This window comes from Eschscholzia californica, unplaced genomic scaffold (genome assembly GCF_041429995.1).
Source record: "Eschscholzia californica isolate CP2 unplaced genomic scaffold, dmEscCali1.0.p SCAF_2, whole genome shotgun sequence".
Lineage (NCBI taxonomy): Eukaryota > Viridiplantae > Streptophyta > Magnoliopsida > Ranunculales > Papaveraceae > Eschscholzia > Eschscholzia californica.
The window spans coordinates 10517153-10532179 of NW_028238309.1; positions in this window are offsets into that span (position 1 = coordinate 10517153).

Genomic DNA, 15027 nt, shown 5'->3' on the forward strand with positions numbered 1-15027 from the left:
CAATACCACATTATATATACAGAGAGAAATGATCATTAAGTTTGTTCCCAAACAAGATTTTTGATAATAAAACAGGAAAGACTTTAAGAACAGTAGTGCACTATTAATTATCTTATAGCATCTTACAAAATTCATTCGGAGTCTTATTGCTTTATAATTTTATGTATCACTCACATCCAAACTACATCATCGTCATTCTTTTTATATTTTCCCCTTGACTTCACTACTATTTACATGTTGTCTAGTAGAGTAGTAAGCCGATCAAACAAGGTTAAAAACACCTATTTGATAAAAAATGAGATAAAGGAGAAAATTTCAAATTAGGTCAAAATTTTAAGCAAGAGTCACCCATGTGCATTTTCGTCATTTTTAAATTGATACTTTTGTAAAGTTTAGGTTACCCCATCAAAAGTTTAAGTTACCCCATCAAACTCAAGGTCACCAAATAACGACAACAACTAGTCGTTAATAGTCAGTAGGATTTGCTCAAATTACGAAGTGTTGACTTCTGTTAAGCGTCCGACATAAACAATGATATATTCAACCCCGGGACTACGCATTTTAATAACCGTCAGATTGTCACAGGGGGCTTTGATAAGAACAAATAAAACAAATCTAACGGTGTGGACTATTCAGAGTCTTAAAATTATATAGCCCGCGGAGCGTTGGATCGCTTAAGCAACTAACATTGGATGGATAACCAGAAGAAGTTAATACCACGTGACGTGAATAAAAATGTGAAGTAGGTACAGCAGCTGCAGGGGGTGAAGGCAGAACAGTCGTCCTTGAAGTGTTTTTGGAATCTTCTTCATGTAAATGATGTGTAAGAGTGTAGAACAAGACACCCTCAAACTCTAAAGGGTTATTTCTGGATTGGCCCTCTAAAGTTGATCGGATTCCCGCGTGACCCCTTAAAGTATGAGAAGTGGAGAGATGATCTTCTTTTGTGTGTGTTTTTATGCATTGAATAAAAAGTCAGATTTTAACTTTCTAAGATTGTCCTTTTATCTTTCTCTTCTCTTATTTATGTTTTAGTCCCTAATATTTATTTCTCTTCACTTTCTATCTTCATCATCTTCTTTCCTTTTTCTCTTTAGCAAAGATCTCCAATAATGTGATATGTCCTTTCAGTCCGAAAGAAATGTTCTTTTGAAGGAATGCCCTTCGACCAAGATGACAATGCTTGCAATTTGTCGAATAGCATAACGATGACTTTATCCGGAAAATCATCTATTCCGGTCGAATTAGGGATCGTAATGCCTAGCTAAAAGCCAACTATGATCGTCGGATCACTTCACTGATCCGCGACTAAAATAGATCGAATCCTATAACGGGTTACACCAAAGAGTGGTGACTTGATCGGTGAGAATTGACTAGAGGGAACTTCGCAAATAGATGGATTAGATCCAGTTTGATGAACCCAAAAGGTTCGGAGAGAGTACGATCAAAGATAGAAAGAACCGGGCCCGAAAGAAGGCCCAGTCCGAGAAGGGAATAGGCCGACCATGTTATGACCGGCCAGGCCCAACCCACTAAGGTGGCTGCCCTGGCCGTCCATCAAGGAGTCCTAGATGGGAAATAAACCTCATTTGGGAATCCTGCTCAGAAAGGGTTTTCTGAGTCTTATCTTTTCTGTGTTCCTTATTGAATCCTAGTCTGAGTATGATTGTACTCTAAGGTTTTCAATATAAGGACACTTTAGAGAACATAATATGTGTGCAATTTTCTCAAGAGAAAATCTAGTTCTACAATATCAAGTAGAAAGTAGATTTTAGAGAAAAAGCTCATAATCTATCTATCTAGTCAAGAAGAAATGAGTTCTTCTTCTCAACTGTAAAAAATGTTATTTTTCGGTTACTTTTTGTCACGTCAAATCATTATTGTCAAATGTATGAGAATTGTCACTTCCATTAATTGCTAATATTCCCAAGTCCATCTTCTTTTTTCTTTCCTATAAAATATTTTCCCTCTTTCTTATTGTACGTTCATATTCTCCCCAAACTTAACTCAACATGTTTTATTTCTTCTATTCATCTTCTTCATCATCTGTAAGTTCTTCATCTTCTTTTTTAATGCCAAAGCCATCAGTCGAAGAACTAGTTATTGGTGAATTAATTGTAATGCTAAGTTCTGGTTTCTCTCTTTTTATTGCTATTTTTTAAAATATTTTTCTTTATTGTTTGTTTTTTTCTCAGATTTGTCAAATATGTGATGAAAAAGCTCATTCTAGGTTAGATCGATTGTCCATTGATTAAAACTCCATGCCAAATTCAAAGATGTATTGACATTAAATGTCTGTCTTCTGCGACGACGAAGGAAGGTAAAACGCGGAAATATCTAGCATGTCAGCTTACTAAATGCTCTGGTTTCCAATGTATTGATGAAGCAAAAGGTTGAGGTCTAGATGCCATCTGGTTCGACTTGATCGCAAAACTCTGTTTTCATTATGATCTTTTGGGTCACTGGTCCTAAGGAACACCCATGGTAGGACACACTCATTGTCTCGTGACATAATGCATTGGTAACAGAGTGTTTTGCACACCAATGACAACTAAAAAGTTACCATATGAAATTCTTTTCTTGTCCTTTTTGCAACAAATTTGATTGGATATTTAATTATTCTTCTTCTATAGGTTTGTTTGATTTCTGTTCTTTGTTTATGCTTTTTGTTTGATATATATACATATATATATATATACGTACATACAGATATCATGCTTGACTTATATCTTTTGATCATATATTCTTATTGATTGATAGTCAATAGTTGAGAAATCCTATTTCCTTAAGAGAATGTGATTATGATTTTGTGTTATAAATAGTGTTGGATCGAATATATCTTTCGGAATCTAGATGATTCATCATCTTAAATTTTGAGTTATAAAAAAATTGGGATTTTATTAGTTATCTAATTGATTTTATCTGGTGGATTCCACAACTCTAGATTTTTCTCTTAGCAATTTTCTTTCGATTATTTATTATCTTTGTTTTGTTGTTTTATTTCATCATTGTGGACGGTAGAAAATCACACAATTAATAGATCGTCGATTGGTGGGCCACCGACAACTTGGGCTTTAGACCTCGAGATGGACGAAGTTCCGGTTGGACCTGTAGACAGACAAAAACAAGTAAAACCGTGAAGTCTTGGGGACACCGGGGTGGTGTCTTGCCAAGGGCACTCCGACGGTCAAGTCAGCAATCTATAAAAGATAAGTATTTAAACGATTGAATGCTGAGGGTGTCACCGTGTTGTATCGTCGGAGGGTGGCTAGACTCGTAGAGTGGCCGGAGCTTCGACTCTACGGGATAGTTGGTCAGATTGATCTCCTGGAGCAGGTCGAGAGGTCGTCTCGAAAGGACTTCAGTAGGACTTCGAGGGTGATGGAGCTTGAAGATGTAATATCGTCGTCTAGAGTGATCCCCTAGAAGATTACCCTTCAAGTCTTCTGGAATTCGAAGGTCGATTATCGTCGTCTAGAGCACTGATCAGAAGATACTAAATGTGAGAGAGAGAGAGAGAGAAGAATGTTCTGTAGCTTTCTAGTCGGTATTCGATGCCTTTGGAATCTGAGTCTCCTCCTATTTATAGGCGACTGATGGACTCGTGGAGTCTGTTAGATCCGAGATAATTGGGTTTGAGGGTGACCCCAAACCCTAAGGGAGACTTGTTCTTGGCCGTCGATCTGTCACATTGAGTAACTCGATCGTACGATTACGCCGCCTCGACTTTAGGCTCTTCGTAGTCTGAGATCGCCTAACGGTACTTAAGGCGACGTGGGGTTTTAGAGCGACTTCGTCAAATGAGTACGTGGCAAGGTCTCCGGAGTTGAGGTTGACTCGGTAACCGGCAGGCTCGGTTGAGGGCGACCAAGGGGTGCGTGGAGCATTATAACTTTTAATGGGTTATTGTTCGTCTAGATGGACGTTCACAAGGGCTTAGAGCCGTTTGGACCTTTAGTTGGCCGAATTCCACGTTGGAGAGTGTCCAACTAGTAGGCAAGTGGGTCGGGCCCAAATGATATTTGTTCGAAGTAGGCTCGGTCTAGGCGACCTTTAGACGAAGTGGGCCCAACACGATTTTTTGCCACTACAGTTTGTCCCCCACTCTCTAAGTTAGTGAGTTGCTCACTTAGAGAGTAGGTTTTGTTGCGTCGCCAGAGTGTCCAAGTCCAGTGTCGTACTGGAGTCACAGTTCGGCTAAGTTCAACCGTTGCTATGTCGGTCTAAAGATATTGGTAGTTCGTCAGATAATTTAAGACCATTATTTGTATATATGAAATGTCAAAATACCGTTGTCGGCCTAGATTTTTTTTTTTTTTTTTTAAATCACGACAATTCGGGGAAGAAGATGTCCAGGCTGCCCGAAGACAACTTGGAGAAAAGTCTCTTCTCTAGGTTGGCTGAAGAAAATCAATAAAATTGTGGTCCAACCAACCCTAAAGAAAATTTGGAATAAAACACCTCCAAATTGCCTTTAGGTGGTCTGGAGTGCTCCAGACTGCCTAAAGGCAGTTTGGAGTAAAGAGCCTCCAAACCGCCTAAAGGCAGCTTGGAGGCAAGAGTCTCCAAACTGCCTTTGGGTAGTTTGGAGGAAAACCCCTCCAAACCGCCCAAAGGTAGGTTGGAGATTTTCTTCCGAACTCCTAACAGCAATTTGGATTCCCCTTTTCTTTTTTCTTTTTCTCTTTGGTGATATATATATATATGTATATATAAATATGTATTATATATATAAATGTGTACTATATATATATAAATGTGTATTATATATATGTGTGCATCTATAACGTGTAGTATACATATATGTGTGTAAATAAATGTGTTCAAGTGACATATAATTAAATAGACAACACATTTGAGACATACCTCGTACAGAACGGGATGTAGAAGGAGAGTTGACACTCTAGAGAGTGTGGCAAAGGGCCCATGGGGTTTTTACGTTGTTTCATTTTCTAGACATGTATTGAACGCTTTCGAGGATGGTAATCTCTTCGATGAAATTCATGCTTTAAGTTACATAGCTTGAACATGTTGAGTAAGTAAATATTACAAGCAAGTAGTTTAGAGTTGAGGTTTGTCGTCTCGAGACCAGCCGTCTGAATTTTGAAGGTGCACTTTTTTTGGTTGACCTTTGAAGCTCCTCTGCCATCAACTAAGTTGGCCCTAGAGATACCATTCTCGAATACGACTATCAGGGATAGTAGACTTTCAAGGCACAATAGTGGAATTTCGGAGTCAAAGGCCTTATAGCATCATTTTTTCAGGTGAAGCTTGAGGTTGCATTCTTTCTAGAAGAGAGTGCGGTCTCAAAGTCGTTGTGTTGTTTTGATGACTTCGAGGTCTCGAGCTTTCCTTCTCTTTCGGTAACACCCGAGGTATTCATATTCCCCAGGATGTGTCTATCTCGAACCTTCCTTAGGCCGGGTGGAGTCTTGGAGACGTCTCGACCCGCTACAATGTGTAGAAAGAGTTGTAAAAGAGTATTAGAGGAAGGGAGATTAATGGCGCCATGTGTGGATCATATGGGGGGTACAAAAAGGTATGTAATATTGTAGTGCTCCCGTTAAAGCCGATTGAAGTTCGAGCGTGAACCTCGTTGCTTCGTTTGAAGCGACAGTAAGCTTCTTAGAATTTTTGTTTTTTTGTCGAAGTCTTATGTTCTTCATCTGAAGTATGAGGTCAATAGCTCTAGTCTTCTGTGTGGCTATGTTGCAAGTTTAAGCTTGCATTTCATGGTATTATTTGTCCCATGTTAGGCCAGTTGGAGCTCGAGCGTGAACCTTGCTGCTTCGTCGAAGCGACAGTAAGCTTCTAGAAATTTTTTGTTTTTCGTTGAAGTCTTATGTTCCTCGTCTGAAGTTTAAGGTTGATAGCTCTAGTCTCCATTTAGCTTTGAGGGAATTCGAGCTCGCATTTTAGGCACCATTCGTCCCCCCAGCCTAAGTGTAGAACATTATTTTTCTGGACTTAGGTTGATTATTTGCTGGCTAGCTTCGGTGGATGGGTGAAGGTTGTGCTTCTCCTGTTTGTCCACGAGCTTTGACCGAGCTGCACACACAAAAGCGAAGGTCGACGGCAACACCACCAGCCCTCCGGCGCACAAATCAGTAATTTTCTATCAACAAAGAATGATAGAAATAATGGGTGAAGACATTCAATACTTCCTGTTATCAGTATGGGAGTCGAGATGTACATCGATTAACCTTGTGTGGAGTCCAGGATAGTGCAAGATTTAGGTCTGGTTCCAGCTAGGTCGTGCTCCCAAGGAGTTATTTGATGTTTTTTTTTTGCCCCAGATTGTAGGTGTAGAATGTTTCGTGCCCTTTAGCCTAGAAGTTGAATCAACTTTTCCAGACTGTTGTCTCTAGAGTCGACTAAAGTTGGTGGATGATGGAGGTGTTGTTTTCCAGCCAGTCTTGTCCCCCTGTCGTTTGTAGTCGCTCTGCGATTGGGTAAGAGGGGAGGTTGATGGTGGAACCATCGACCCTCTGGCGAGACGTCTGTTTGTCTCGGTAAGATGCTCTAACCTGTAAAAAATCGAGCTAGAGGGTTAGTCGGAGGCGTTGCCACCGACTCTCCGATGCTTAAGTCAGTAAGTTTATTCAAGATGAAATGTAAAAGTTCACCACCCACTCTCCGATGTTTAAGTCAGTAAGTTTATTCAAGATGAAATGTAATAAAAACAGTTTAGAGTTTAGAAATGGTACAACTTTAGATGTGCTGCGTTCCAACTCTTATTAATGTTGAGTTCATCTTCGACTTGTAGTTTGTCCACCTTGCCCTACTACTCAGATGGTTCGATGTTCATGTTGTAGTCTGGAACTCTGATGCGAACTGGTCTGTTCAGCAGTTACACCTGTTGGATCAAGTGGCTTTCTGTCGTCTCGGGCTTGAGGTCGCCTTAAGGTAGTGTAGGGCTCTAAGTGTCTGCCATCTGAACTATGATCTGTTCGTCTCAAACGACGTTCTCGAGACCGCTCGTCGCTAGGTTAGTGTCTATTTTGATGATACTTGTCTTCTTCCCAACGGATTGCTACCCAAACTCGAGCTAGGACATCCTCCATGGTGGTGCAGTTGAACTTGGTGAGTTCTTTGTAGAGTTCACTGTCTGGAAGTAACCCTTTTCGAAATGCATCCACTGCCGTCTCTTGGTTGCAATAGGGGATCGAGACTTTCTCTCTGTTGAACCTCCCTACATAATCTCTAAGTGGTTCACCTCGCCTCTGGCTAAGTCGGTAAAGGTCTCCAGAGAGCTTCTCTAACTTCTTACTACTCGCAAACTGTTCAACGAACGTGTCTGTCAGCTGTGCAAATGAGGCGATGGAGTTGTTCGGCAGGTTGGTGTACCACTGGAGAGCTGGACCAATGAGGCTCGACCCGAAGCTTTTGCACATGCAAGCCTCTCTAAGGTCCCTGGGTATGGCTGCAGTGAACATCCTCTGCTTGTAGGATGCAATATGGTCGTCTGGATCTGAGGTGCCATCATACATTCTCATACTTGGGAATGAAAATTTCTTCGGCATCTCCACTAAGGCGATGACGTCGACGAAAGGGGAGTCTGCATAACTCTGTGGTAGACTCTTTCTAAGGGGGGTTGGGACTCCTGGAATGCGAGTGATCAGAGCCTCCATCTCTGCCAATTTTTTAGCCATCAGCTGCTCCAAGAGGGTTCCTGCAAAGCCAGAGTTCAGACCGTTAGTCAACAGACTAAAGGGTACACTAATAGGTAGTAAAGTAGGAAGAGTAAGGGAGGATGAGAAAAGAGGGGCAGTCATCGACTGCGATTGTTGATTGGTTTGAGCTGAGCTTTGGAAAGATGATAATAACGTCGTTGCCGGAGTCGTAGTATTAGTCACTGGATTCGAAATCGAGACGCCAATGGTGTCAGACTGGACGATTGGTTGACTGGAGGAGTTTCCTGCTTCAGGGGTCACCAAGGATTGCATCGGGTTGACTGGAGTTCGAAACATAGGTCCTGTTGGATACACCATGGCGAGTTCAGTAACTTTTTCTTGAAGTAGTTGATTTGCTGCTCGAACCAGAGCATTCTCCTCCTCCAGGGCTTTAAGCTTTTGGGAGTTTTCTCGCATCTGAGCTGTGAGTTCGGCGATCTGGGTCGAGACATGGTTTGGTGAGGCTACCATTCCTTCTTCCATTGATGAGGTCGTTTGAGATGTTAGTTGAAGGGGCCCCACGGTGGGCGGCAAACTGTGGACGGTAGAAAATCACACAATTAATAGATCGTCGATTGGTGGGCCACCGACAACTTGGGCTTTAGACCTCGAGATGGACGAAGTTCCGGTTGGACCTGTAGACAGACAAAAACAAGTAAAACCGTGAAGTCTTGGGGACACCGGGGTGGTGTCTTGCCAAAGGCACTCCGACGGTCAAGTCAGCAATCTATAAAAGATAAGTATTTAAACGATTGAATGCTGAGGGTGTCACCGTGTTGTATCGTCGGAGGGTGGCTAGACTCGTAGAGTGGCCGGAGCTTCGACTCTACGGGATAGTTGGTCAGATTGATCTCCTGGAGCAGGTCGAGAGGTCGTCTCGAAAGGACTTCAGTAGGACTTCGAGGGTGATGGAGCTTGAAGATGTAATATCGTCGTCTAGAGTGATCCCCTAGAAGATTACCCTTCAAGTCTTCTGGAATTCGAAGGTCGATTATCGTCGTCTAGAGCACTGATCAGAAGATACTAAATGTGAGAGAGAGAGAGAGAAGAATGTTCTGTAGCTTTCTAGTCGGTATTCGATGCCTTTGGAATCTGAGTCTCCTCCTATTTATAGGCGACTGATGGACTCGTGGAGTCTGTTAGATCCGAGATAATTGGGTTTGAGGGTGACCCCAAACCCTAAGGGAGACTTGTTCTTGGCCGTCGATCTGTCACATTGAGTAACTCGATCGTACGATTACGCCGCCTCGACTTTAGGCTCTTCGTAGTCTGAGATCGCCTAACGGTACTTAAGGCGACGTGGGGTTTTAGAGCGACTTCGTCAAATGAGTACGTGGCAAGGTCTCCGGAGTTGAGGTTGACTCGGTAACCGGCAGGCTCGGTTGAGGGCGACCAAGGGGTGCGTGGAGCATTATAACTTTTAATGGGTTATTGTTCGTCTAGATGGACGTTCACAAGGGCTTAGAGCCGTTTGGACCTTTAGTTGGCCGAATTCCACGTTGGAGAGTGTCCAACTAGTAGGCAAGTGGGTCGGGCCCAAATGATATTTGTTCGAAGTAGGCTCGGTCTAGGCGACCTTTAGACGAAGTGGGCCCAACACGATTTTTTGCCACTACAATCATCAAACTCAAAAACCAAAGTTCTTTATTTCTATACTAGTTTTAGATCGATAAAGATCAACTCGTCTTCGTGGATCAACCCCGATTTTATCGAATTTCATTAGTTGTGCACCCGCAGGATGACCTTTTTGGGTACATTAGAGAGAGCAAAACATCAAGCCGATGAACAGAGGAGATGATCTCAACCAACAACCAAACCCTCATCGAGGACCAGAACAACAGTTCTGAAAAAGGTGTTTACAGAACAACAGTTCTCAAATGTAGTGCTCTTAACGGTGGTCAAACACATAAAGATCCAAATGGGGCAATAACAGTTCAGAACTTTGCAAAAATCAATACTAAGGGTCCCCTTTTATGTTCGTGAGAAGTGGACCACCTACAGATCTAAACATTTACCACCAATTAGAACTGTAAACGGTAGCTTATCGGATCGAATAGAGGCATATTCGTATCCGATAAACTATCCGAAATTCAATATCCGATAATTACCCGACGGATATTGTATATCAATATCCGAATCCGACACCGATAATATTAACAGATGTCGGATAATATCTGATATCCGCAACCAAAACAAAAATTTATATTGTAAGTTTAAGTTTGTAACCATTTGATCATCTAAATAATAAATTTCAACCATCCATTTTATATATTATTATTAATAAAATTTATACTTTTACTATATTTATATATTAGTTATCGGATGCGGATATTTATCAGATCGGTCATTGGTATATCCGTATCCGATAAAGGAATATCTGAATCTGTATTCGATATCTGAAATTTTGAATTTTTTCGAAAAAATTGAATCCGGATACAGATCGGATGTCGAATGTTCGGACATCCGTTGACCGGTTTACCACCAATCAACCCCAACCCTAATCAATTAACCCTAACCTACAACAACCTCTCCTTAGTCACCCTCTATTTTCCCTCATACTCGTTTTCTCTTTACAATTTAGGCGCTTATTATCATTTTTTTTTTCTCTCTCTCTCTCTCTCTCCATATGTAATAATATAAGGCCGCGACTTTGGGGAATGGCGAAAAATCTCCGGGGCATAAACACTTTGTCAATACTTTAGGGGGCATAATTTTATTTAGTCCAAAAATGGACTTATCTAACATTGTCCCATAATCTTCATGTTCTCTCTAATCCATGATTAAAAGAATAGGTTAGTGAAGAAATTCAAATATAAGGGGCAATTTTAATCTTCATCTTCATCTTCTCTCTCCTCCACTTCTTCATCCTGTTTCGTTCTCTTCCTCGGATGAAAATCACCACTTTCCAGCTTCACACCTTCATGATCAGCACCAACCGAAGCAATAACTTCATCTCCTTCACCCTCAAAATCTTCCTCTCTCCATCTTAATACTAGATTTCTGGTTAAACCCCCCCAGGAATCCAAGAATCTTTACCTCTTTTACGAATATGACACAATAACTATTACCTTCAATTCTCACATCACCATCTTCCATTGTTTCGAATACAACGTTGTTTATTTAAGGGAACACTGTTACCATCACCACTTCCTTCTTCTTCTTTCATGACTGGTAATCGAAAACCACTTCTTTTTTATCTTTTCTCTCTCTAGGTTTAACTTCATGGTATGTCTTTGAAAACAGAGGGAAATTATCCCACCCCAAATCAAAAGGGTGCACTTTCTATAGACTGAAATTGAATAAAAAGGGAAGGGGGTAGAAGTTGAAGTGAAACCCTCGAACTTCATTCATATTTAGAGAGAGAGGGACTTACAAGTTTTCATTGGTGAGAGAAGAGAATAGAGGAGAGAAAAGAAGCGACAACGGTGGTGGTGAAAAGTTGTGGTGGTGAAAGTGATAGAGAAGATGAAGATAAGGGGGCAATGGTTAATCAAGTTAATTTTTGGGCTAAAAAAAGTTTTGTTCCCGAAAATGTACAAAAGAGTAAGTATTCTCCAGAGAATTTATTCCCTCGAGATTATTCTTTATGCCCCAAAGCTGCGGTCTAATACAGTTACCACCAATCAACCCCAACCCTAATCAATTAATCCTAACCTACAACAACCTCTCCTTATCCACCCTCCGATTTTCCCTCATCCTTCTTTTTCTCTTTACAATTTAGGCACTTATTATCATATTTTTTTTCTCTCTCTCCCTACGTTATAATATAATTACATCTAAAGAATTTATAAACCCTTAAATCTCTAGCGTGGAAGACTAAATTTCTTACCACTCCAACCTAAGATTATTGGCCACATTGCGTTACATTACTTATAATTATAGTAGTTCAATGCAATCTTAAACATTATATCTTTTAGCAAAGGTATCTTTGCTAAACCCCCGTCAAACATTATCTCAACACTTCTACCACGACCCTTACCACTATGATTACTAAAACTCCACCACCACTACCATTATACCTTCATTACTACGACCGCCACCAACATCGCTACTCCTCCACGACCACAACCATCACCACCACCACTACTGCACCATGACCATCACCAGACCAACTAATATTATCACCTTCACACCACCAAAAAGAAAGAAGAATTGAAAATTTTCTGCTCTCTTACTTCTGCTTTTCGAAGAATCACAACTTCTTACCTTTTAGTTTTTCTAATTTTTTATTTATTCTATCTAAAATAAAAGGAGACGGACTAGGATATTGACTCACCGATTCTACTGAGTATCTCGTTGAAATACTGAATCAAAAATTCGACAAGGACCAACTAGGATCCAATATCGAAAAATTTCAAGTAACTCAATTAGATCGTTCGAGTCATACTGCATAGTCATTAACACAAGTTTCATGTTTAAACACAACATTACATGTAAATAAAATGTAGAAGTTCGAATATAATTTTTTTTTTATTGTGAAACACATGTGGGTCACAATTTTTTTTGCTTCGGACCTCCGAAATCTCAAGGTCGGCCTTGTTGAGGACTTCAAAACCCTCGACGAGGTCAGAGAGAGTGGAGAGGAGCGGGATAAAGAGAGAGATGTGATGATGTGACATTGGTGGTGGTGTCGTGGCGGATTGGTGATGGTGAAAAAGATGAAGATGGAGGGCAAGATGAGTTTTTTGGTGATGGTGAAAAAGATGAAGATGGAGGGCAAGATGAGTTTTTCGTGGTGTGTACTAACATGTGTGAGGTTGTAAAAGTCTGAATTCGAGCCATGTGCTAGTATCTTGTGTGGGCCAAGTGAAAATCTTATGTGCCCATAACATTCCTTTACCTTTGGTTTAATTAGTCGATTGGAGTAAGGATTTATAGGGTGGAGACTTTATACACTTCGATACCTAGTTGACTAGTTAGTTTTTCTTTTGTCGAAAAGCGATAGCTAGTTAGTTATATACAGAAACTTAGAGACAAAGCACACTAAAGCCCTAATTACTACATACCCGCTGAAAAATCATCTCTCTTCTCTCTGACCCATGACTCCAAGTAACAAGTGTTAGAAAGGTTGTGAGTCTTAGACACTCAATTGCAACTAAAGTCGAATATCGAATAACACGAAGATGAACAACTTTGTAGATAGATTTATACTTAAAGATGAATTACTTACAACTTCTTCTCTCTAAATAAGGAGATAACAATTATGAACAACCTCTCTCTTATTCTAGGAGATGTACTATCAACTCTCTCTTTACCAAAGGAAAGACAAGTATTTAGAAGAAACTAAACTCTCTTTCTAATACTAACTCACTTTCTCTTCACTTGGCTTGCTTATGAGATGGAATAGATGGGATGAGAATGGGATGAGAATGGGATGATTTTGAATTGAAGTTCTTCATCTCCTTTTATAGTGTTGGAGGAGAAATATGGTGTGGACACCTCAACAAATGAGGTGTCTCACCAACTCATGGTGTCCACTTGATAAATTGCCACCTCAAATGATAAGAGACTTATCACCAAGGTGAGATGTCTCATTTAGAATAGATTGTTCATGTTGCTTGACACCTCACATGGTAGTTGACACCAAGAGCTTGGTTGATGCCACCTAAAGCTTCAAACAAAGTAACTTTATCTCATCACCATTTTCAACATTCTCCCACTTAAAGTTATTTTTGTTTGTAACTTCTCCATCCTATCTACTTTGCTCTTATGCTGCTCACGTTTTCTGCTAGGCCGATGGAGGATCGACACCATATAAACTTGTTACTGTCTACTGGCTTTGTTAATATGTCTGCTAGGTTCTCTTTTGTATGGATTTTCTCCATACTAATGCTTCCTTCTTCCACCTTCTCACGAACAAAGTGATATTGAACTCGTATGTGTTTCGTCCTCGAGTGAAATGCTGGATTCTTTGCCAAGTGCAAAGCGCTTTGACTATCACAAAACAAAGTTACCTTCCCTTGTTTGTGTCCAAGCTCCTCCAATAACATTTGCAACCATATTGCCTCTTTGCTAGATTGTGTAGCTGCCACGTATTCTGCTTCCGTCGTAGAAGTAGCCACGATAGACTGCAGTTTCGAAACCCAGCTTACTGCTCCTCTAGCAAGAGTAAACACATACCCTGTGGTGGATTTGCTTTTATCAAGATCACCTGCATAATCCGAATCAACATAGCCTCTAACAAGAAAGTCTGGTCCTCCATAACATAATGCAGCATTTGAGGTACCCTTGAGATATCTCAGGATCCTCTTCACCGTATTCCAATGCTCTCTACCAGGATTTGCCATATACCGACTAACCGCTCCCACTGCTTGTGCAATGTCTGGTCTTGTACATACCATGGCAAACATTAGGCTACCCACTGCTGATGCATACGGTACTCGAGACATCTCCATCTTCTCTGCTTCACTGCTAGGACACATACTTGAAGATAACTTGAAATTAATAGGAAGAGGGGTAGAGATTGACTTACTATCTTGCATATTGAAGCGTCGCAAGATTTTCTTCAAGTAGTTTTCTTGAGAAAGCCAAATCTTCCTATTACTTCTGTCTCGGTGAATTTGCATCCCTAGAATCTTGTTTGCTGGTCCCAAGTCCTTCATTTCAAACTCCCTAGCCATTTGAGCCTTCAAATTTTCAATACGATCTTTGCTGGGGCCTGCAACCAACATGTCGTCTACATACAACAGCAAAATTATAAAATCACCATCACCAAATCTCTTGTTGTAAGTACAAGGATCTGCATTAAGTCTGTTGTATCCTAGGCTCGTAATGAAGGAATCAAATCTCTTATACCAACATCTCGGCGCCTGTTTGAGACCGTATAGAGATTTGTTCAACCTGCAAACCAAGTTCTCTTTTTCTTCAAAACCTTCTGGTTGGAGCATATAAATTTCTTCTTCAAGTTCTCCATGAAGAAATGCAGTTTTCACATCTAACTGCTCCAAGTACAAGTCATATGTAGCGCACATCGCCAGGACTACCCGAACTGTTGTAAGTCGTACAACAGGTGAGAATATTTCGTTGAAGTCATTACCTTCTTTCTGAGCGAACCCTTTCACTACTAGTCTAGCACGATACCGCTCCACTTGGTCGTTGCTATCCCGTTTGATCTTGAAGACCCATTTGTTTCCGATAGCTTTCCTTCCATGTGGTAGATGAACAAGATCCCATGTATTATTTTTATGGAGAGCTTCTATTTCTTCTTGCATTGCCGCCATCCATAGAGAAGCTTCTTGACCTTTTATAGCCTCATGATAAGTTGAAGGTTCTCCATCTTCCGTTAGCAGACAGTATGCAATATTCCCTTCCATAAAATAATCTGAGTGCCAAGCTGGTTCTCTCCGCTCCCGAG